The 25,121-nt window shown below is 48.3% G+C and overlaps 2 long non-coding RNA genes across 6 annotated transcripts in view; one reads left to right on the top strand and one right to left on the bottom strand.

Annotated features, from left to right (window-relative positions):
- Positions 1–24,038, top strand: part of Gm38708 — a 56,437-nt gene extending 32,399 nt beyond the window's left edge. For 2 of the 5 annotated variants that reach the window (XR_001785309.2, XR_001785302.2), the window contains one exon: positions 2–1,026. This is a non-coding gene — a long non-coding RNA (predicted gene, 38708). Of the gene's footprint in view, position 1; positions 1,027–13,077; positions 13,345–23,462 lie in introns of those variants that run through there. The other 3 variants (XR_001785312.2, XR_001785307.2, XR_001785311.2) reach the window with 3 other exon arrangements.
- Positions 10,890–13,517, bottom strand: Gm38856. The gene is made up of 2 exons (XR_869246.3): positions 13,305–13,517; positions 10,890–11,023 (listed from the first exon to the last, which is right to left on the bottom strand). It is a non-coding gene; the product is annotated as a predicted gene, 38856 (long non-coding RNA).
- Positions 24,039–25,121: the final 1,083 nt, after the last annotated feature.

The following is a 25,121-nucleotide window of genomic DNA, read 5'->3' as shown; positions in this document are numbered from 1 at the left end:
GAGCTCCCATAGCAGGATAAAATGAAGATGCGACAAGTTCATGGTGCGAGAGAGAAGCCTGATCCAATCTGCTGACATCCTGGGAATCATCAAGGCAACGTCAGGACGTGTCCTGGACAGCCATGCCTACCACAGCTAAATGGTCAGTCATTCCCGAGAAGGCTGTTTGGCCTAGCCAGTGGGATTCTGGAACTAAGCGAGGGTCACCCCAGCCTCTCCATATCTTCCCACAAGGAAAGAGTGGTCCTAAATGGAATAAAGCCCAAGTTATCTAGAATGGGACGCCAGCTTTGCCTCGCCCTCATGCCCTGGGTTGTCATAGCATTTTCTGCTCTCAGTTCTCTGAGGTTGAGGCAGATCAAGGACGTGAGAGGAAAAGCTGACTTTGTTCCAGTCTCACCACCCAGCCACACGTTCCAGCCCCAAGACTGGGAGAAGTGCCCTGGTAGAAATCCAGCCCTCTTGGTCTCCTCATCGCGACTGAGGGGTGATTCTGTGTGAATTCACACTGGACACTGTATAAGACAACTGCACCTTGCTCTTCTGCTCTACAGTGTATCTGAGGCCAACTTGGTAACACACACAGAGCTGCTCTGTCTGCCTCAGCTCCTGGGTTGTTTAGTGAGTGGATGTGTCAGGGCTTGTTGCACCCCCTCCCCCAGGACTGGACACAAGGTGACTGCCATCGTCTCAGTCTGACAGACAATGGAGTCTTCACCACCTTTCAGCACTTACAAAAGTTGCCTTGGAGACCCCCAACTCTGGAGTCCCTCTGTCAAATAGGATACGGGTTTCTTAGTTTAATGGCTATGGGAAGATACAAATTCATTAAGAAACAAATGCATTTTTCATAGTTTATTTTGTAATAAGCTTCTTTCTTGTGCGTATGCTTTAACACTTTACTCATGTGGCAGCATACATCAGATCTCATCTCTCTACATCTGAGTAACAGTCTCTTGTATGGATGAGATAATTAGATGTATTTTGACCTTTGTTTTACTGCCATTAAATCTTGTTAAGTATGAAGTTGTCTTATTTATTTTTGTTATTTTTAGTTACATGTAAGCATGTGTGTCTGTGGGGTGGGTGTACGTCCATGTGAGTCCAGGCACTCAACCATGAAGGCCAGAGGCATTGGGTCGCCGGCACTGGAGGTGCAGGGTCTTGTGAGCCACCTGGCATGGGTACTGGGAATCAAACTCAGGCCCTTGGGGCCTCTGCGGGAGCAGCACATGCTTCAGTCCCCTTCCATCCCCAGGCTGTGTTACTTCAGACCGACCATCCGTGTTAGGGCCACGGGCCGTGAGGAGCAGACTACAGACGGCTGTGGAACGCAGCAGCGTAACTGGGCCCCACTTCCAGTTGTCCTGACCGGCTTGTTAAAGTGTGGGGACACTAGCCTATTCTTGTATGTTATTTATTGGTGCATGTGTGTGTGTGTGTGTGAGTGTGTGTGTGTGTGTGTGTGTGTGTGTGTGTGTGTGTGTGTGTGAACACAGGTGCGTATACCACAGTGCATGTGCAAAGGTCAGAGGCCTTCTGGGTGGCTAGTGTCTCCTACTGTGGGTTCTGAACAGAATGCAGTTGTGGGGCTAGTGTCTCCTACTGTGGGTTCTGAACAGAATGCAGTTGTGGGGCTAGTGTCTCCTACTGTGGGTTCTTAACAGAATGCAGTTGTGGGGCTTGTGTGGCAAATGCTTTTACCTGCTCAGCTATCTCACCAGCCCAAGGTGTGGGAAGTTTGCTTTTATTCTTGGCCTTTTGCCTCTGTATCGCCCATGTATAGTCTCCTGACATTTGGGCTACAGTGGACCTTACACGAGCAGCGGTCCCATACAATGACAGTAATGGCCTTGCTGCTTCGACTTTTTCTGAGGACGTAGAACAAACGTCTGTTTCCCCAGATAGGGCACCAGTGACATACCAAAAAAATAAAATAAAAAAATCTACACAAATCCAGCTCAGTGAACCAATGACTTTATTGCGATTAGTCACAGGAGCATGAGTGAGAGGTAGAAGCCACACAGAATCATGGGTGAGGGGTCACTCACAGGAGCACAGGGGAGGTGTCACTCACAGGACAAAGGTGAGGGGCCACTCACAGGAGCATGGGAGAGGGGTCACTCACAGGAGCACAGGAAAAGGATAACTCACCGGAGCAAGGTGAGGGGTCACTCACTGGAGCAAGGTGAGGGTCCACTCACAGGACAAAGGTGAGGGCCCACTCACAGGACAAAGGTGAGGGGTCACTCACAGGAGCATGGGAGGGGTCACTCACAGGAGCACAGGGTGAGGGGTTCCCTGCAGGAACATAGGTGACTCAAACATAGCCAGATCACTGCAAAGTCACACTCCTATCATGGGTGACACCCTCATGGAGGCTGTATTATGGAATCACAGCTTCAGTTAACTTCCTTTTCCTATATATTTGAGCACCCACCCCCTATAACTGCAGGCAGCTGGAAACTGGAGGTAATGGTAGGTGGACCTGGAGACCATCTAGCCCTGTGTGTACCAAGAACATCAGCAGTTCCGTTGCCATTCCCACAGACCTGCTACTAGACCCAGAGTTCTCTAGGTCACCTCTGCTCCATAATCGTTGCTGTCCTGCTTAAAGGAGAAGGCCATGCAGAAAACAGCCACGCGCTTCTGTCATGCACGGACAGCTGTGCGGTTCACACCTGACAATTGTGATTTAAAAGCTACGATACTGCTTCACACAGTTGCGGTATTAGACTTTCATCTTTTTTTCTTCTTTACTGTTTTCCTTTGTACAAATTGTAACATTTGAATACAGTATAAGCCCAGCAGTACATTATGTATTATACACACTATTTTATACAATTGCTTAAGTTCAAATGAAGAGGAATTTTCATCTGTACTTACCGTATTTGAATTTTAATTACATTAAGTATAATGCTACTTCTACTTAAATGGCTTCATTACTTAACGAGTTCTCTGGCTTTTGCTTTGTGAGTCTTGCTCACTGTCTGCAGTCTCCTGGGTCTAGCCTCAAGCACTTCCTTCATTTTTTTTCTCCTAAGATGCGTCTGCTACCCAAAGATCATCTCAGGGTTGTGTGGAAATGTCTTTAGCTTGACTCTCATCTCACTTAAGGTTCAGGGTTGCCTGTAGCCTCTGTCTGTTCCCCTCATCCTGTCCTCCCCACCCTGCCCCCGTGGCAGGAAGAGCTAGGGAAGTTTTCAGTAGTAACTGTAGAAAATACTTGTCTTCGCTTCTGTTGTACAAATGCCGATGTGCTTCGACTCCTCAGAGTCCTCTCCATTCTCTTTATGGGCTATGTAAAACCACCCATCAAGCTACCTTCACAGTCACTAATTCTTTCCTCAACCACTTTAAAACCTACCTAGAATTTGTGATTTTACGTTTTCATCTTGCTTGTGTTTTTCTTTTTAATTTATTAATTTTTTATTTATTAATTTATTTTTAATTTATTAACGTGTGTCTTGTTTGGGTTCCCGCAGAGGCCAGAAGAGGGTGTTAGATGCCCTGGAGCTGAAGTCACAGGCAGTTGTGAGCCATCCGATGTGGGTGGGTGCTGGGAACCAAACTCTGATCCTCCAGAAGAGCAGCAAATGCTTTTACTCACTGGAGCATCTCTCCAGCCTGGGAGACACCCTGTCGTCTGTGTCTTTCAGTTTCACAATATCCTCTTGTTTGTTTCAAGGGCTGGGATTTAAACCAGAGCCTCATGCAAAGCCCTGGTTCTATTACTGACAGTTGGTCCAGCTCTCTGTTTGCTTTTGAAAAAATATTTCCTGTGTGCTCATTGGCATTCCCTATTAATGTGACATTGTCTCATGCATGCATTCCTGACATCTTTAATTGTGTTTTCCTTAGAGAGAGAGAGAGAGAGAGAGAGAGAGAGAGAGTGTGTGTGTGTGTGTGTTGTGTTATAGGGCAGCATCTTATCTGTTAAATTCTGAGCACAGGCCCAAAGAGCTTCTCTTTGTTGCCTCCATTTTCCATTTCCTTATGCTTCTTGTTGAGGCAGCTCTGAGGGACAACCTTCTTGCCCTTCAGCTCAGGACCAGCACTTGTTTGCTCTAGAGTTTGGGGGTGCGGGGGCAAGGCTTCATACTGGCAATGTCACCTTGCCACCCCCATGGCCGCCTTGGTCATGCCCAAGGTTCCTTTGGAGGGACCCTGGCAAGTCTCTTTCTCGTCATTTCCTAACCACATGGAGGGCACTGGGATGACAGAGGGCACTGGGGTGACAACACTGCTGGCTTCAGCAATGATCTGGGTTCGAACTGCTCCACATTCTGACCCAGTCAAACGCAGGCTCCTCTGGAGTCATGGTCTGTGCTTTTGTGTGTGTGTGTGTGTGTTTAAGTTACCTTTGCCCTCATCCCACTGTCCCCTCACCTTCAGCTTCCAGGAAGCAAGAGACGCTCCAGGGTGAGAAGCTGGAGACGCGTCTTTGTTCCCTGGGGCCCCGGGTCAGCGGATGCTCTATGACTTGGTGAGTCAGCAGAAGGCATCTCCTGTCACCAAGTGGGTTCTTGTCTTGCCCTCTCCAAGAATAGACTAGGCAGAGAGCAAAAAGTTCAAAGGAAGGTACTTTGTTGCTAACTCAGGATTTAACAACTGAAAAAGGTGAAACTGATTGCCAGACCGGCTGGGGAGTCTTGAAGCATAGAGTCCAATCCTCCGCCAGAGCCGGGAACCAGCAACCTGGCCCTGAAGAATTGAAGCCTCAGACAACCCAAATTTAGAGAAACAAGCTGGCTTTCATTGACTGAATGTGAGCACACAAATAAGGAGGGACTTCGGAACACTCAGAAAAGAACTGTCAGTGTTACCTGTGCCCTCAGTTGCTATGGTAACTTTGAAGGCTTGCTGCTTTCCCACCTTGGGGCTCTGGTCATCAATTTCCTTCAGCTCAGGTTTTTCAGCTGCTGCTGTTTTGATTGACATCTGTCAGTCAGTAAGTCATTCTTTGCCTTCTGGGCTTGAGTTCCCTGGTCATATAGTGAGGGGTAAGTTATATATTAGTGATCAGGCCCAGCTCTATCTTGGAGCTGTATCTGCCATGACCTATCCACCTCTGCACTTCTCAAATATACAACTCTTGTTTGTTTGTTTGTTTCTTGACACTGTGCCTCTGTGTAGTCCTGGCTGCCGTGGAGCTCACTCCGTAGACCTTAAGCCCAGAGAGGCCCCTGCCTCTGTCTACCGAGGTGTGGCCTGTCTTTTACACACAGTATTATTTAAGGATTTTCTGTTCCTTGCAGAAAATCTCATTTTCATTAATACGCCATCCAAAAACCTCCTTTTGGAGAGTGGTGTGCAGTGAACCAGACGGACTCCATCAAGCTCCGTGGCCATTTTTTTTCAAGATCAAAATGTTTGTTTCTGCTTTCTATAAAACTTAAGTTTCTACATCTTCGAATGTAACCATAACTTGAACCTTCCTGGAATTTGACTTGCTCGGTGCCTGACTGATTCTTGACCTTCTCCCACCCTCATAAGATAAGTCCCTCTACCAAATAATTTTGAGATGTTCTGTCAAGTTCCTATACAACCAAAATTCCTCTGGAAATCCCCCAGCCCTAGAAGAATCCTTAGTTGCCTGGGAGTGGTTGCACATGCCGTTGACCCTGGAACTTGGGAGGCAGAGGCAGGCAGATGTCTGCATTTGAGGCCAGTCTGGCTTACAGAGTGAGTTCCAGGACAGCCATGGCTACACAGAGAAACCTTGCCTTGAAAAACAAAACAGGGACTGGACTGGGTAAGAGCACTGACTGTTCTTCCAAAGGTCCTGAGTTCAAATCCCAGAAACCACATGGCTCATAACCATCTGTAATGAGATCTGACGCCCTCTTCTGGTGCATCTGAAGACAGCTACTTAGACATAATAATAAATCTTTGGGCCCGAGCGAGTTGGGCAGACCAGAGTGAGCAGAGGTCCTGAATTCAAATTCCCAGCAACCACATGATGGCTCATAACCATCAGTACAGTTACAGTTACATAAAATAAATCCTTTAAAAAAGGAAAGAAAAACAAAGCAAAACAAAGAACCAAACCAAACAAAAACCTCAACCTTAGTCTTACATTTTTTGAGCTACATAAACCCCACTTTCTCCTGTGCTCCATGCTGTTCTTTCAAACCCCACTTTAGGGAGGCAGCCCTTTCTGACAGAAAACAAAACTTGTTTAACTTGACTAAAAAATGTGTTTGGTGGGATTACCATGTAGGCTGGGGTTACCTGGAGTCAGCTGACTACTTGCCATCAATGAGTTCGATGCAGAGCTTCTCTGTGGGGATGAAAGGCATCGTTTCTCATCTGAGTGGCTATGAGCTCAGGAGGCAGAGGGACATGCTTGCTGCATCTCACCATCACAGGCCCTGTCCTCTTTTCTGGCTTCTTGTTCTTAGAGAAGACAAGCCCTTTCTTGCCAAAGTGACATTGTGAAATGTCAGGGATACTCTTTCAAGCAGTACCCATTCATAATGCTTGAGGGCTTTACAGCTGCAGGGTACCCTGGGAACCCCTGCACTCAGGAAGCTGGAAGGATGATGGATGGATGGAAGGATGGATGGTTCAAGGAGGATGATAGGTTCAAGGAACAGCTGAGGTTGCAAAATAAAAATGAAAATGGACTTTACAGCGTGACTCCAGACACCTGCCCTGCTCCCGTTACTTCCGTGCCTATCCACTTCGCTTGCACAGTACTTCAGATGTGTTGTTACTTCTTGTGAAATTCCCACGGGAACCCTTGCTACTTAGGGTATTATTTCCCCACTTTTCAAGGGGATGGCGAAGACTAGATAAAGCCATGAAGCAACCACGTTTCCCCACTTACTGTACACGCCTCAGCCTCCCAGGCACATGTTCTCTCACAGAAATCAAACCCAGGACACAATTTTATCTTTCCTGCCACCGACTCCACCCACACTGCATCTCACCCCATCTCCTTCCTGAATCTTCCCACCTTTCTTGGATCCACAGCCTGGGAAGGCAAATGTCTGCCAAATCAAATAGGGTAGGCAGGGTGTTGGGGAATGGGGGCATTGAGGGGTCCTCAGAGGTGGGCAGTGGGAAGCCTGCTGTGAATAGAGGGCAGCAACAGCTCTGTCCAGGACCCAACCAGAAGCAGGGCACTCCAGGGACATGTATGAAACTCAACCAGAAGCAGGGTGCTCCAGGGACACGTACGGAACACTTTTCCATCCTGAAAGCCACAAGGACTCCGGCCTCCACCCTCACTGCTTCAGGAAAGGGGCCTGTCAAAGCGGGAGGCAGAGGGAGAAAAGAGGACCTCTTGGTGACTGTAGCTTCAATAAGATCAAGGTTTACTATCTCTGAAGCAACAGCCCAGCTCAGGAGGCACAGTGGCCTCTCCTCAGCTCATTTGGAGGAGCAGGCTCCTGTCTGTCCAGCTCCAGCAAACTGGCTCGTGTGGGAAGGGAAAAGATCAATGCTGTGGTTGCCTCTTCTCACTTCCCATTGGCCTGAGCTTAGTCCTGTGACCTTGCCTGGCTGCAAGGGAGGTTGGAAAATGTAGTCAGTAGCTAGGCAGCTTTGGTAGCATGAAGGAGCCTTTTCGAAATTCCCACCTTGGAACCTCAAGGCCATTGGTATTAAGAGATGATGCCTACGGGGTCGGTTTGGCTTTGAGGGCTAATTAGGTGCCCGCTGAAGCATGTTCATCTCTTACAGTCCTTCCACTCAGAGACCTCCGCCTTAGAGCTGTCAGAAATAGAAGTCTATCCTTTTGTCATTCAGCTTAAGGCATTTTGTTATGGCAGCAGAAATATACAGAGACAATAGTCATACTCCAAACAGAAGTCTTGACTTTTAAGGTGTGTGTGTGTGTGTGTGTGCGTGCACTCATGTCCTCAGTCACTTCTATGTCCAAGTGTGGAGACCAGACACTGAACCAGGTGAGGTTTTTTCCTCTCTCCCACCCTTTCTCTCTCTCTCTCTCTCTCTCTCTCTCTCTCTCTCTCTCTCTCTCTCTCTCATTAAGCTCTCCCACAGAACCTGATCTTCTCAATAGGACTCGACTGGTTATCCACTGAGCCCCAGGACACTCCTGTCTCTGACCTCCAGCCTAGAAGCTTAGAAGTGCACACACCTGTCTTTTTACCTTTGTGCTGGGGACCCAAACTCAGGTCCCCATGTTTTCACAGCAAGCAATTTACTGACTGACCCGTCTCCTCAGCCCTAAGGATTTTAATAGTTGGGCCATCACTTACATATTATTAATTCTGTTTTAAAATGTATGTCCCGGGGCTGGAGAGTTGTCTCGGCTGTTAAGAGAACGCATTGCTCTTGCAGAGGACCCCAGTTCAATTCCAGGCACCCACATAGTGGCTCAAAACCAGCTGTAACTCCAGCCTCAGAAGATCTGATACTTTTTTCTGACCTCTGAGGGCACCAGACATGCACATGGTACATATACATATATGCAAGTAAAACACTCATAAACATAAAAATATTAAAATAAACATAAAAAGATTTTTTTAAAAATATTTTATTTATTGATTGAATATATATGTTGAGTATGCTGTAGTTGTCTTTAGACAGACACACAAGAAGAGGGCATCAGATCCCATTACAGATGGTTGTGAGTCACTGTGTGGTTGCTGGGAATTGAACTCAGGACCTCTGGAAGAGCAGTCAATGCTCTTAGCTGCTGAGCTATCTCTCCAGCCCAAAAAGAGAGATGTTTTTTAAAATATAAACTTGGTAACTTAAATTCTTAAACTATTTTTCAAGTCATTAGTTTTACAGAATTGTACAATCATTGCTTCTACGTGGCTGTGGAACACTTACAAAAACTTTTTTAAATGTGTGTGTGTGTGTGTGTGTGTGTGTGTGTGTGTGTGTGTATCCACGTATGTGGGTACCATGGAGGCCAGAAGGGACCACTAGATACCTTGGGACTAGAGTCACAGGCAATTGTAGGGGGCCCGCAAAGGTGCTGAACCAAAGTGGGGTCCTGTGCAAAGGCAGTAAGCATTGAGGCAGCTCTCCAGCCCACAGAATATTCTGATCCCACACGGGAACTCTTGTCATTAGCCGTCACCTCTCCCTGCCCTTCCCCGAGCCCTGGGAAGCACCCATTCACTATGTCTGTAGACTTGCCCTTTCTGAACACTTCACACACACACACACACACACACACACACACACACACACACACACACAATCATCTAACCAGTGGCCTCAGTGTGGAGCCTCGTTCACCAAGGACTCACAGAACTTCGTAAACCTGCTCTGTCTAGTCTTGCACAATGGTAGCTCCTTGGGCTGTTTGCACCCTTCGGAAATGCTACTGCAAAGTTCATCTAAGCTTTTTCTTAGACCTGGTTTTAATTCTCTTGGGTCCATAAATGGAGTAGAAGATGTCCATACAGCAGTTTTATGTTTAACTTTTCTTAAGATTTATTTTATTTTTCCTTTTCCTTTAAAAAAATCATTTACTTATTTATTTAGGGGTTCTCAACACTGGGGTCCCAGTGTAGCTCTGGCTGTCCTGGAACTCACTCTGTAGATTAGGCTGGTCTTGAACTCAGAGATCCACTTGCCTCTGCTTTCCAAGTGCTGGGATTGAAGGTGTGCAATACTATCACCCAGCTTTAAGATCTATTTTCAATTATGTGTGCATGTATGTGCTACATACTTAAGTGTAAACGCTCACAGAGGTCAGATTGTAGGATCTTCTAGAGCTGCAGTTACAGGTGGTTGTAAGCCATCCAATATGGATACTAGGAAATGAACTTCAGTCTTCTAAAAGAACAGTCTTAGTTAGGGTTTTACTGCTGTGGACAGATACCATGACCAAGGCAACTCTTATAAGGACAACATTTAACTGGGGCTGGCTTACAGCGTCAGAGGTTCAGTCCATTATCATCAAGGCAGGAGCATGGCAGCATCCAGGCAGGCATGGTGTAGGAGGAGCTGAGAGTTCTAAATCTTCATCTGAAGGCTGCTAGCAGAATATGGGCTTCCAGGAAGCTAAGATAAGGGTCTTAAAGCCCACACCCACAGTGACACACCTACTCCAACAGGACCACACCTTCTAATAGTGCCACTCCCTGGGGCGAGCATATACAAACCATCACAAGCAGTAAGCCATACACGCTCTTAACCACTGAGCCATCGTTCCCACCCTTGTTTTTTTTACTAAGTCAAAGGCATCTTTCTCCGAATGGCTGTCGTTTGACACTCCCGGCAGCATTATGTGCAAGCCACAGCTCTCAGTCCCTCACCAACTTTCCTTAGTGCCCACTTTTTTCATTTGGGCCACAATTATAGGCTCATCATGACCAAAAACAACTTGGGGAGGTACAGGTTTATTTCACTCCCACTTACACATCACAGTCCATCATCAAGGGAAGTCAGAGAGGGACTGAGGAGGCAGAGACCAGAGAGGACGCTGCCTACTGACTTAGCTCAGTGGCTTAGTCTGTTTTCTTATATAACCAAGGACCACCTGCCCAGGAAGGACCACATGTAGTGATCTGGACTTTCCCACATCAATCATTAATCAAGAAAATGCACTACAGTCCTACCTCAGGCAATCTGATGGAGGCATTTTCGCTACTGACGTTCCTCCTCACAGATGACTTGAGTGTGTACTAAATGGGTGTGTTGTTTTGTTGTGCTTTTGAGACAAGGTCTCTGGTCACCTCAGCTAGCTTTGAACTCATTCTGTAGCCAAAGATGACCTTGAAGTCTTGATCCCCCTGTTCTGCCTTCCACGTGCTGAGGCTCAGTGTATGCTCACATGTCTGGTTAATGTGCTGAGGATTAAAATGGTCAAGCACTCTCCCTCCCGGGCCACATTGCTAGCCCATCAAATTATTATCTCAGTTACTTTTCTACTGCTGCGAAGAGACAACGCGACCAAGGCAACTTATAAAATAAAGCTTTATTTGGGGGTCTGCAGCTTCAGGGGGTGAGTCCATAGCCATCATGGTAGGAAGCATGGTGGCAGGCCGGCAGGCATGGAGCTGGAGCAGTAGCTAAGAGCTGACATGCTGATCTGTAAATTGGAAGCAAAGAGAGTGGGTGGAAGAGAGGGAGAGGGAGAGACAGAGACAGAGACAGAGACAGAGTCAGAGACTGGGCCTTGCTTAGCCTTTTGAAACTTCAAGCCCATCCTTAGTGACACACCTCCTGATCTTTCGTAACAGTCCACCAACTGGGAGCCAAACACTCAAATATATAAGCCTGTGGGGGCTTTTCTCAGTCAATCTACCACAGTTACGTCGATTTTAAAAATTACTCTTTGAGTTTCTGACTTGAATTTTACAAGATCACTAAATAAAATTTTGCTTGGGATTAAGACAATTTCCAACAATTTCTAAAATGTCCCCAAGCCATGTCCTCTGAGGTCTTGCATTTGCCGACTGCAGCTGACAGTCCCCAGGGTCTGGATCAATCCCAGCCGCTAGCACTAAGACACTCTGTGCCCCATCCAGACCTGCGTGCACAGGCCGCCCAGCCCCAAGTTCACAATCACCTCACGTGGCCACGGCCCTGTGGAGAGACAGGACTGCTCTGGACCCAGGATGAGGATGCCAGGGAGAACCCAGCTGCCTCTACTCAGCACCCAAAACAGTGTCCACCACTCCCTGTGTCATGGAGTACCTGCCACAATCCGTACCCTGCTCTCTAGAAAATCTTTCCTAGACCAATCCCTCAACACTTCCACTGCAGGGTGTGGCTTCCCCAAAGGTTCACAGCTAGAAGCTTGGTCCCCAGTGGTCATGCTGAGTATAGAGGGACACCAAGAAGAAGAGACCAGGACAAAGTACACAAGTCATGGGCAAGGCCTCCACAAGCTAAGAATGAGCTATGGGGCTGGAGAGATGGCTCAGTGGTTAAGAGCACTTTGCTACTCCTGCAGAGGACCTGGGTTCATTTTCAGCACCCACATAGTGCTCACAATCATCCATGACTCTAGTTCTGGGGGGGATCTGACACCCTATTCTGTCCTCCACAGGCACCAGGCACACACATGGTATGCATGCTCTCAAGACACATGCATAAAACAACAAACCCAACCAAACCTGAGTTGTTACAGAACCATGGATTCTGTCCCAGAGGGTCCTCTAGGACTGTGAATTAAATAAATATCTTTTCTTCATAAAGACTGCCACTTCAGATAGTTTGGTACAGCAACAGAAAATGCATTAGAACATGATATACCCTTCCTCCCAACTTCTTCTCTTCCACCTTTTGGTTTGTTTGCTTCTGTTTTTGTTTTGTTTTGTTTTTGTTTTTGTTTTTGTTTTTGTTTGACACAGGGTTTCTCTGTGTAGCCCTGGCTGTCCTGAAACTTGTTCTGTACACCAGGCTGGCCTCAGAGCTCAAAGATCCGTCTGCCTCTGCCTCCCAAGTGCTTCGATTAAAGGCATGCACCATTATGCCCAGCTCTTCCCCCATCTTCTTATTTCTTAATTATTTAGTTATTTTTATGTATGTTGGTGTTTTTGCCTGCATGTATGTCTGTGTGAGAGAATAGAACCCAGGTCCGTTGGAAGAGCAGCCAGTGCTCTTAACCACTGAGCCATCTCTCCAGCCCCCATCCTTTCTGCTTCGTATAGGGAGGGAAGAATGCAGTTGTTTGAAAACCCTCCCCGCCTTCCCACCCAGACATCCCTGCAATCAGCCATGCAAATGTACAGGAAAGTGGCTGTCCCAATTCTACCCATCTTGTTCCACAGAGAAAAGACTTCCCAAGGAGAATTCCTTGGACCGGGATGAGGGCGGGGGAGTAACATCAATATGCACAGACTGCATCCTGTGGTCCTGCCTGGCCAGGGTCACTGAGGTAGCATCAGGGCTGCGTGCATGCCCAGTGTAAGCTGTCAGCTGGGCTGGTGGGGTTTTGTTTTTTGGTTTTTGGTTTTTTTTTTCTTTCTTTCTTTCTGGAACTAATGAGAAAAGGAAAATCTTCCAACTCCACTGAAATTGTTGATCATGTTCCAGAGAAAGAAGCCAACAAAGGGGCTCCGGAGCCAGCCATTCCTGAAGCTGGTGGATTTCAATGGCAAAACAGGTTCTTGTCGGTTTTTTGTTGTTTTTCTCCAGACACAACCTGTCATACACAACCAGATGACACGGCTGGATGCAACAAGCAGAGCTGCTGTCTGCTCAGAGCCAACCCTCAGGACTTCCCAAGTGTTCGCTGTCTTGGTATCTGCTCCACTCTCCGTCAAGGACATCCAGCTTCCTCACAGAGGCCAGCACAGGCTCCAGGTAGCGGCTGAGCAGAAAAAGCCTAGAAGGCTCCATAGTTTGCAGAGCCCATAACTTACCAAGAAAATAAACCCGTGAGCAGGTACCTGTGATCCTCAACGACAATGAAGGACTTTGTAGGGTGGGACTCCTTGGGCTGAGGCCGTGTGGATCTCCTTCCCACCAAGCTGTTTTCCCAAACTCTCAGTACGGAAAGTGAAAGGAAGGGCGCTGACTGGGCAGGCCGGGGTGAGCCGCCATGGAAACATCGGCCCTGTTATGGGGGGCTGGGTGGGCTGGGTTTCCAGGAAGGGCTTGGGCAGGAAGCCAGGCAGGAAGGGGCTGGGAGTTCCTGGAAGGACAGCCCAGGCCTGGGGAGCCCCCACACCAGCATCTGGACTACCCTTCCCCGACCTGGGGAACCCTCTGCATTTCCTGGCACATGCCGGACACAGGGCCGGTTGGTGCTGAGACCTGTTGCCTGCAGGCCTCCAGGGCATAGCTACGGATAGGCTTGTGAGGAAAGACTGTCACCAGGAGTCTTCTGTGGCCGACTGTGGTGAAGGATTACTCTTCCCGGCCCAGACAGGAAGATCGCCATGTATTTAATGCCAGCTTGAAATATATATAGTGAGGTCCAGGGCAGCCTGGGCTACAGAGTAAGACCCTGTCTCAAAAACAAGACCTAGTATTCTCAATAGCATATAACTTGCCAGGCCCTCTGTGTGGCCCAAGAGAAGACGCTCTATGGGGTGGCTAGGCTCTGCTCTCTATAGAAGATAACCTTCTACAGCAGCTGAACTTCAGGGAATGGGGAGATAAAAAGAGACAGAATAGAGGGATGCCAAAGGTATGGCTGGCTGGAAAGATGCTGGGCAGAAAATGTTATAAACAGCTGGGGACAGACCACCCCCACAGACTTCTGTGTCACGTGGAAAATGCCAGGCAATGCCTCCATGTGTTTGTTTGCATTTAAAAGAAAAAAAAAACCCTAACTATGGGGCTGGAGAGATAGTTCATCAGTTTAGAGCACTTGATACTATTCCAGAGGGCTCGAGTTTGATTCCCAGTACCCACATGGTGACTCACAACTACCTCTAACTCCAGTCCTAGTGGACTGATGCCCTCTTCTGGCTTCTCTGGGCACTGCATGCATCTGGTGCACACAGGCATATGCAGGCAGAACACCCACTACACACAAAAATAAAGAGAAAGTACAACAAACAAGAGTGATGGGAAGCCAGCCTGTCTCTCACCGTTTGTCTTGGATTCAGAGTTAGTTGATTTTTCCAGCCTTCCACTCTGCCTTCTGCGTGGTTCAAGTGACCCACCAAGGCAACAGGAAGGAGAGAGGGGAGGCAGAAGGGGTACAGGCTCCTCACATAGCCACAGCCACTGCAGGGATGCTGAAATAGCCTCGCCAGGGTGGCCAGAATTTGTTGTCTGATCTCTTCCTGTGAATGGTGGAGATGAGGGTAGCCAGCACAGACCTGAACTTCGAAGTCCTGAGCAAATAGAGGAGCCCAGCTCCTCACCCTGGCTGCTGTCCCCAGCTTTGATGATGATTAAGGGGGAAGAACAGTGTTGCTGTGAGGCTCCTTTCCAAGTGTGGCATCAGGAGGTGCTATGGGACCTTGTGAAAGTGGGACTATGGAATCCCCTACGCCCCTAGAGACTTGGGGTCTCACTCACATGACCTCAGGAACATCTCCTAAGAGAGTTCAGGAGGATGTGCAACCTCACCAAGCCCACCTTCCAGAGGAATGAATCGACCCTTGACACAGAGCCTTGACACAGAGCCTATACTGTGACTTTCCTCTCTCGTTGCTAGTTCTTAAAATTTTTTGTTACAACAAAGGCTGGCTTGCTGATAGCCTCTGGGTCTAGTCCCCTGGACATATCCCTCCTAGGCTAGCCCCAGACACAGTGATCCTTCAGAGAGCCTGTCACCTGCCTGCTCATCACAGTTAGCACTGAGTGGTTCACGAGTTTCCTCCTTACCTTTGCCTGTCCACCCTGTCATCACCCATGCCCTGGACCCTCCAGGCTTCAGGTAAGGGTTCAACAGATGCCTCTAAGTTCTGTGCTCAGGCCCCAACATTGACCACTTGGGCACAAATGCCATCCCAGCTTGCCTTATGGCGTCAGATATCAGAGATTTGACAAATACTGTCCTCACAAAGACTTGACTCTGGTAGTAAAGGCCCCACAACAAATAGGGCCTTTTGCCATTTTTGGAAAGTCTTTCCTAGGGTGGACTCAGTAGGGGGACAGATGTAAACAACCAGGACAGACTGGTTTGATGATCTCAGTTATACCCCTGGGTCCACGCCACTTAAAGCAAGCCTTGGGAAGTGCTCTACTCCCACAGTTTGAAGCTGGGCTTCTGTCATCTACCACCCGAGTGCACCAGAGACAAGACATATGTTAGTGAGCCCAAGGGTGACAGGTGCCGAGGGGGAATGGATGACCTGAATTAGCGCTGGGCACAGTCACCTACTTCTGCTTACAGTGTGCCAGCTCACTGACATCTCCAAAGAGCTATCCCTAGAAGGAAACAACAATACTTCAGTCACAGACTGAGAAAGCATGCTTCGGAGGGCTCGCCTCAGTGATGGGCAGCAGGTGGAAGCCAGGTCCCTCCCAACTGCTCCGGAGGAAAGCAGCAAGGCAGACTCGCTCTGATCCAGCTGAGGTTGAGCAACATCTGTTCTGAGCGTCTCGTCATAATCCACAGTGACAGGCCTGGAGCCACCACATCCCCCCTCCCCCGACCCCCAATGCACACACCAGACATGCATTTGCTGTGCTTTGTCTACCTCTGTCCTGAGTTCCAGGAGGAGCGTGGCATACAGCAAGAGAGAGAGACAACTCAGTGGCCTTTTAGGCTGACCTCCAGACAAAGTGGACAAAGCTGCTCCCTGGTGGCATCCATCTGTTGGCAGGCCTGGGTGGGGAAGATAGGAAGAATGGCATGAAAAGGGCTGGTGGTCAGGGAAGACTTCTTAGAGGAGCTTGAGGGAATTGGAGCCAGAACTTGACTCGTCTCTGGCAACCATGGCTGCAGGTTTCCTGTATAGCTGACAAGCAGAATCCTGGGCCAGATCAGGGGAAAGAAGTCATAGCCCAGAAGGAATAGAAGCTATGGGAGCCACCAGCTAACCAATGCCCATGTTCCATCAGAGTGTCCGTTGTCCATGGTCACTAACAAGGCCTTTGCCATGTACGTGGCCAATGATGAGTGATGCAAACTCAGGTGCTCTCCCTCTGCTCCCCGGAAGCAGGACCAACACACTTGCCATCAGGCGCCACAGAACACAGAGGACAAGGTGGAGAGCAGAATTAAGCAAGCATGGGGTCCCACTGTTGAGGGAAGAGAAGGCAGGAGTCAAGGAAAATTTTCAGAGCTCCCCAAACACATACACACACACACACACACACACACACACACACACACACACACACACCTTGCATCAGGTTTCAGCTCAAGGGCTCTTTCTGACCCAAGCAACAGAGACTGGCCTGGCTATATAAACTAATGGGCAGCTGAGAACACTGGACACATTAGGCCCAGGTTAAGAGACACCTAAATGCCATCCGTCCCCTCGGCTCAGCTCCCTCTCTGGCTCACTTCTATGGTGGCTTCACTTTTCTCCTGGGGACAAGATGGCTGCACCAGCCCAACCCTTACATCTACTCAATCAGGATCAGGCACATCTTTGGCTAACTGAGCTACATCTGTCCCTAAGCTTGTGAGTGTTGGCAGGACTAAGCAGGGCCTTGACATCTATGGCTACAATGACCTTGAGAGACAAGCAAGGTCCATTCCAGTCACATCTTATGCTTAGGGTGGGCTAAGGGCAATTAAGCTCCCAGGGGGAGTCAGGGGAAGTCAGGGCGAGTCAGAGAGTCAGGATGAGTCAGGAGAAGGAAATGAATGGTGGATCACCAAGCACTTGCAACTGAGCCCTCAGAACTAAAGTGTTCCAGTATTGCTAACAACCCCTCAAGATTTCCTGAGCCCATGCCGTCCAGCCTACAGAACACCCCACAGGCTGTGTATGTCTCCTTGTGACAGCCCCTGATGGTGCTTATCCACAGCTAGTAGGGACACTACCTCAGACTCCTAGACCAGCAGGCAGAAGTGCTCCGGGAAGAGACAGTGGCTGTAAATAAATACCCTTGAGGCAAGCCAGGTGAAGTGATTGACAGCTATGACCCAGAGCTGGAAAGACTAAGACAGAAAGATTGGTGCACATGTTTAGAACCAGCCTGGACTGAGACCCTGTTTCAAAGGAACAGCAAAAGATAAATGAACAACAACAAGAAGAAGAAGCTCTGAAGCAGGTGTGTGCTGTGCAAAGGCCCTGGGGCAGGTGCATATGATAGGTTGAGGGACTTGGAGAAGCTACTGGCTGGCTGGGTAGAAGGACGGTATTTTGCTTTTCTCTAAACTACACGGGACCCTGGAAGGATGGATCCGAAGGGGGAATTCTGACTACAAAGGATTCTGTGGGTGAAGAGAAAGACTAGAGAGGATCTGGGGGTATTTGTGACTTGGTGGCAGCTGTGTACAAGAGGAAAATAAGGGTAGTTATGAGGGGGATGGGTGTTGAAGGTCACTATAGCCCTACAGTGGCTGTACAGCCCAGAAGACAGGCCCCTTGTTCCCACAGCCTGCCCTTGTGCTGATGGAATCTTGGAGCCTCATGCCAAGCCGGTGGAGGATGGGCCACTCCCTGGCAGAGGTCCCTCCTGTGCACCCAGCTGTTGCCTGACTCCTCGGAGCCACGGAGGAGGAGGAGGACCAGCAGATGTGATGTTCAGGAAGGAAGCTCTCGCTGTTAAGAGTCCGAAATCGGGCATCAGGAAGCTGCCCTTGTGCTCTCGCTGGCTGCTTGGTGGTCCAGGCAAAGCCAGAGGAGGACGGGAAGGGAAGAGGAGAGGCAAGTGTGGAAGCAGCTGTGGAATTAGGGGTGGCTGAGTCAGGGGTCCATACAGCCTTCAGCTCCACAGAGAGCCCGTCAGTGGGGCTGTGGCTGGCAGGATGCCCGGTACCACAATGCACTGCGGGCCGGAATTCCTGCAGAACGCTTTGTTCTGAGGCTGCCCTCAAGTTCTGGGGACCTGCACAGGGTGGGTGGTGGCCAGAGCGAGGCCTCAGGAAGTCCCTGGAGGGTCCAAGCTGGGCACTGCCCCATAGTGCTGCCCTCCCCCTCCCCTGAGCACCTCCACCCACGGCGCCACTGCTTCTCACAGGCCCGCCACCCTGGAGCCATAGGAGCTGAGCTCAATCCAGCCGGAGAGGCTTGGACTTCAGCTCCTTGTAGACCCCCAGTTTCCTGTGACCATGCCCACACTACAAGAGAAACCACAGCCTATGCTCTCTGGCCTCTACCAGATTCTCTCTTCCAGCATTCCTGCCCCAGCGCCAGCTGATGGACACCACCCTGACTCGGGTCATGATGGGTCCCCCAGGAGAACTCTGACAAGCTGCCCACTCTCCAACTGCCAGGGTGACATCCCAAGAGTGACCTACACTCTCTGGACTTCAGTTTCTTCTGCTTTTCAGCAAGCCTCTGCCCCTTCCCCACTAGGTGCAGTGAAGGAAAGGCGTCCATGAGAACTGACTCCACTGCGATTTCCAGAAAAGTCTGGAGGAAAATGCATGACTTTAACTAGCAAGTTTCGCCTTGATTTGCCAGCAATCGTTAAGAGAAGTGCCTTGTCTTTTCCGAAATGACATTACTCTGAACTTCACCTGTGGGAAGGGTAGGCCAGTGGTCAGGTCCACTCTTTACCAAAGACGTTCGAGACTGGGGAGAGAGAGAAATCCCTTGGGCTACAGTGCTGTAGAATGCCTGGCATTCGGCCTGCAGGCCTGGCCCAGGACCACTTCCTTAACACTGCAGCCCATGCGGACGCTGTGGTCACATGGCTAAGGCCTAAGATGACCTCCCAGTAAAACCTGAAGAGGGAGTGACTTTTCTGGGGGCCAGTGTGTGTGTGTGTGTGTGTGTGTGTGTGTGTGTGTGTGTGTGTGTCTGTATATGTAGTTCTTTAGGTTGAGCATGTGTATGGAGTATGGGTGTGTGTACAAGTGAATAAGCTGGGAACGTATGTCTGTGTATACACGTGTGTGATATTAAAAGTGTATGATGTTCTGTGTGAATTGCAGTGATGTATGTATGTGCAAAGGTGCATGTGTGATATGATATGTATGTGATGTTGTGCCATGTGTAATATTATATGGTGTGTTTGTACCGTGTGTGTGTGTGTGTGTGTGTGTGTGTGTGTGTGTGGTATGCATAGTGTGTATGGTATTTGTGGTGTTGTATGTGTGCTTGGGGCATGTGGGTGAGCATATATGTGAAGGTGTGTGGTGTAGTTTATGTTTGTGTGAACACATGTGTGGCTTGTGTGTGTATGTGTGAGTGTGTGGCAGTGAGTGTGCCTGTGTTCCGGGGGCCTCTAAGCAGAGCTGATGAGCTCACAGAGCCTGGGGTGCAATTAATCACAGCTTAGCCATTGCCCCAGCCACTCACACCAACAGCATGGCAGCCACCTCCAGATGGTTTTGGAGCCTCAGGAGCCCTCAGGAAGCAGGTGTTTCTGGAATACTTCCTGCAGCTGGGCTGTAGTGAACAGGCAAGGTTGCCTTGCTCTTGATTACTGCCCCTGGAGCCCAACTGATGCTGCACCTAGCTGCCTGGAAACCCACGACCACACGGTCACAAAGCCGGTCTCAATATGGACAAGCCCAAGGCTCCACAGGCCTCACCCCACCAGCCAGCACAAGTGTGTCTCCAGGCAGTGCAACTGGTGAAGGAGAGCAATGTGCTGTGAGCTCTCGAAACTCTGCCATCTAATTTTCAGATCTGTTGCCAAATTGTCTTTGAGGGGGTAGGGATCCATAGACCCCCTGCTGTAACTGCTAGGAGCTGCCTCTCTGCGCCTTACACTCCTCCCCTGCACTTTACACCCCATCTCTGCACCTTACACCCCCTGCATCTCATACCTAGTAACCATAGGCACTACAACACAATTCAGTGCCATACCATAAGCAACTGCTTCAAATCTCTTGGACAAATTTTTTTTTATTTTTATTTTTTTATTTTTTTAAACTCTCTCTCTTTATTTATTTATTTATTTATTTATTTATTTATTTATTTATTTATTTTATGTAAGTACACTGTAGCTGGCTTCAGACACTCCAGAAGAGGGAGTCAGATCTCATTACAGATGGTTGTGAGCCACCATGTGGTTGCTGGGATTTGAACTCCGGACCTTTGGAAGAGCAGTCGGGTGCTCTTAACCACTGAGCCATCTCACCAGCCCAGATTTTTTTTTTTAAAAAAAGCCTTTTTGAATCATGAATCTCTGTGAATCTCTCTGGATCCACTTTTCCCCAGGCCTGGTGGGAAGTCCCCTGTGATTGGTGCAAACACAGTTCTTGCATGAGAGGTTGTGCTGGAATTGGTGCAAATTTTCCTTCCTTTGTATGAGGGCCGTCCCTCCGATCAAAGCTCTTTGCCATGCCCATTCTGAGCACTTAGTGACCAGTAAGCTTTGTCTCAGCTGGCAGCACAGCAGACATACCCACAAATGCTAACAGAAGCATCCAGAGGGAAGCTTTGGTTTCTGGCACCCCAAAATGCCCTGCATCACCCAGATATCCCACCAGCCCACAGTGGGGATCCCATTCAGACTGCCCAGCTAGGCCACCAGCCTAACTGACAAGCAGTTGCTCTGACAGGTTGTTGTCTGACCACCCTGCTCTCCCCATATGGACCTTTGGGCCAGGCTAGCCACTCAGTCCCACAGCAGACTGTACTCACCTGACATGATTTCCCAAGCCTTGCTATACCTGGCAGTCCCAAGGGACTTTTTAACAAATAATTCCTATGGAACTTCTGTTTGCAACAGGAAACTACAGGCATCCTTCTGACCTTTCCACAGCATGGCTCCAGCCGGAGAGGGTCTGAGCGCTTGGTTTGCTCACTGCTACCCCTGTAGGGGCACTTTCTGTCTCCCTATTTTACAGATGAGGAGACTGGCAAAGAGAGAGTAAAGGGTTTCCCCACCCACCCACTAAGAAGGGGCCTATATTATATTTCCTAGAAATGGTTAAAGTAGTGTTTCTCAACCTGTGGGTCACCCCCCTTTGGGGTTGAATGCTCTTTTTACAGGGGATGCATAAGACCATGGGAAAATATGTATTTACATATGTGTTTACATAGATTCATAACAGTAGCAAAATTACAACAAAAAAAATTGTAGTTGGCAGAGGGGTTCACCACAACATGCGGAACTGTATTAAAGGGTCTTGGCATTAGGAAGGTTGAGAGTCACTGGATTACAGTGTCTTCAGTCTCCTTTTAAACAGCTTGCAGCAAAGTTTTAAGGATTTGGTGGAAGGGACCTCAAGGAGGGGGCTACAGCTCCCACTTCTGATGGGAAGGTGGCACTGAGTGACTTCCTTCAAAACAGCAACTGTTTTTGCTTTTTATTAGATCTTTATAAATAACCTAGTTAACTAGTGATTCAGTTTTATATCTAAACTGCAATTAATCTTTTTTTCTTTGGTGATGTTTATTTATTTGCCTTTAAAAGAAAAGTTCAACTTTTAGGTGTTTTATTGAGTCAGAGCTTAGCCATCGTGGCATATGTATTTACCTTGAAACATTGCAAACAAATACACTAGGAGTGCACCCTTCTAATCTTCACCTGCTGGTGTGGGCTTGATGTGTAAGTTAATAAGCACGTTTGTAAATACATTGCTTGTGTGGGGAAAAAAATCTGAATTCTAGCTCTGAAGGAGCTGCTGGGTTTGTGTTGTGAACAAATGCTTAACACAGAGCACAGATGGAAAGACAACAGAAGGTAACCCCATGCTGCCTCACCTCTTCACTGCAACCAAAGCCTTGACTGGGAAGCCCAACTCCCATCTTCCTCCTATCCTTCTCACTCACTGTCACCTGGTAACATTTGGAGAGCATTAAGATTATGGGTGTGACTAGAGAAAGAATTTCAGATAATCATTAGCCCACATACCCTTATTCTTAAAGATGGGATGGTGTCTTTGTTAAGTTTCCATTGCTGTGAAGAAGCACTGTGATGGTTTATATATGTCTGACCCAGGGAGTAGCACTATTTGGAGGTGTGGCCTTGTTGGAGTAGGTATGTTACTTTGTGTGGGGGGGGGGGGCTTTAAGACCCTTATCCTAGCTGCCTGGAAGTTAGTATTCTACTAACAGCTTTCAGATGAAGATATAGAACTCTCACTCTTCCTGCACCATGCCTACCTGGATCCTGCCATGTTCCTGCCTTGATGATAATGGACTGAACCTCTGAACCTGTAAGCCAGCTCCCAATTAAATGTTGTCCTTTATAAGTCTTGCCTTAGTTATGGTGCCTGTTCACAGCAGTAAAACCCAAGACAGAAGTCATGACCAAGGCAACTCTTATAAAGGACAGCATTTAACTGGGGCTGGCTCACAGTTTCAGAGGTTCAGTCCATTATTATCAAGGCAGAAACATGTGAGCAGTGTCCAGGGGTGGTTAGGAGGAAGGTCTCTTTGCCCACCCCCACAGTGACACACTTCCTCCAACAAGGCCACACCTCCTAATAGTGCTGCTCCATGGGCCAAGCATATTCAAACCACCACAGATGGAGTTGTAAAATGCTTATATAACACAACATTATTTCAAAAGCAAAAACAAACAAAAAACAGAAACGCTCAGCATGAAAGGGACAGCAACTATACAAGGTTATGGAGGAAGAGAGGTGGCCTTGGCCAGGTGGTGAGATAGATACAGCCATGGCATCCTGCCAACTGTCCTCCCACCAGGTTCTTTATAACAGAGTTCAAATGTGCACACACATATATGGACATGTACACATACATTCATACATATATATACATGCACACACACGCATTGGTTGAGTGGGTTGGGTGGGTGGGTTGGTTGGTTGGTTGGTTGGTTGGGTTGGTTGGGTTGGTTAGTTGGTTGGTCTGGTTAGTTGATTGGTTGGTTGGTTAGTTGGGTTGGTTGGTTGGTTGGTTGGTTGGGTTGGTTGATTTGTTGGTTGGGCTGGTTGGTTGGGTTGTTGGTTGGTTGGTTGGGTTGGTTGGTTGGGTTGGTTGGTTGGTTGGTTGGTTGGGTTGTTGGTTGGTTAGTTGGTTGGTTGGTTCTCCAGTTCAGCTTCAAGCTCTGGTTGGGGATCTGGCTCCTAGATACTCACTGGAGAGGAAGATTGTTCCTGAGGCCTGCCAGAGACAGATCCACAGCAGAGGAACACACTCCTGCTCCAGAAAATGCTTCTCCTTCCCCTTGCCTCTGGGACTGTCTGCTTTAAACTGCACCAGGGAGACTTGTTTCGGCCTTTAGGACTGCCAAAGGTCAAAGACCAGCAACCTGGCTTCTCAAACTGCTGGCCTGCTTTACACAGACTTGTTCTGCAAAGCACTGCTCTCTGAGAACTTAGGCTCTAACAGTTGAAGCCTCTCTTGGTTAGCATCTTGTTGCACTAAGGCTCTAGAAAGTTCTACTTTCCTGATTGAATTAACTGCCACATGGCAAATGAAAATCCTTGTTGTGGGCTGGAGAGATGACTCAGCAGTTAAAAGTACTTATGCTCTTGGAAGACTCAGGTTTTGTTCCCAGCACTAACATGGTGACTCCACGTGTAACTCCAGTTCCAGGAGATAAGATGCCCTCTTCTGGCCTCTTCAAGTTCCTGCATTCACACGGTACACATAAATGCAAACAGGCACATGCACACACTCAAACATCATAAGCAAAATAACACATAAAATAACATAAACAAAATAACATAAATAAAATAAAATCTCTAAAGCCAATCTTCCTCTTGTTTGTCTCCCCTTTGCTGTCTGTCCACTCCATTCGTGGAAGGGTGGCAAGATAAAAATCTGATTGCAACTCAATTGTCTCAAAAGTACAGTTAACCAGGTGGGGAATGGTTGGGAGGCAACTTGGCAGGACAGTAGCTTGACCTAGCATGGGCAAATCCATGGGTTTCATCCCTGGCCCCAAAATACTGGGGAAAGAGGGTAAATATGATTTAGCGGGTAGAGGCGTTTGTTGGCTAGCCTGAAGATCTGAGTTTAATCTCCAAGACCCACACAATGAAAGAAGAGAAGGTCTCCTGCAATGTGTCCTTTATACAGATGCTGTGGCATGTGTGTGTGTGCGTGCGCGCACACACACACACACACACACACACACACACACACACACACTCAGATGTGTGTATAAGTTTTAAAAGCAACCTCTCTTCCAGACTGTAACATGTGAAAGGAGATGAGAATTTGAAGTCTGTAAATAAGGGCTAATGCAGAACTTTCCACACACACACACACACACACACACTGAAGGCAGTGGCTACCACTAACCCCCTGAGCATGTAAACCTCACATCCCTGTGAGAGGGGCCATAAAATAAATGGGAAACCTGGGCCCCCAAACACGTTGTCACTCTAATAGCCTCAGCACTGGTTTGCCAGCCAGGCCACTCCCTCAAATCATGACATGAAGTGATTCTGGGGACGCACTGTGGGAGCCAGCACTGCCTCTAGTCTTACCAAAGGGCATGATTCCATTCATGGACAACTTGAGCTTCTGGCTCTGGGAGAGACTTGGTCATTGGTCCCTCAGCTTCTCACCCTCAGGCTCCTTCAGGAGCTCTCTCTGTGATTGGATCCTCCTAACCCACTTCCCATCAGTGTAATCAGCATTTTTAGCTGTCGACACAACAAGTAGATCAACTTTGCGTGGGAGTTGCTCTCCAGGAACCTTGAGTGACTTCATGTTAAGAATCAGAAGGGAGAAGTCAGAGGTCACTTGCTTGCCGGAAGTCACAGCCTTAGAACAGAA

Source organism: Mus musculus, chromosome 6 (assembly GCF_000001635.26).
Source record: "Mus musculus strain C57BL/6J chromosome 6, GRCm38.p6 C57BL/6J".
Taxonomy (NCBI): Eukaryota; Metazoa; Chordata; class Mammalia; order Rodentia; family Muridae; genus Mus; species Mus musculus.
The sequence above is the reverse complement of the archived record's forward strand: the minus strand, read 5'-3'. Positions and strand labels throughout refer to the sequence as shown.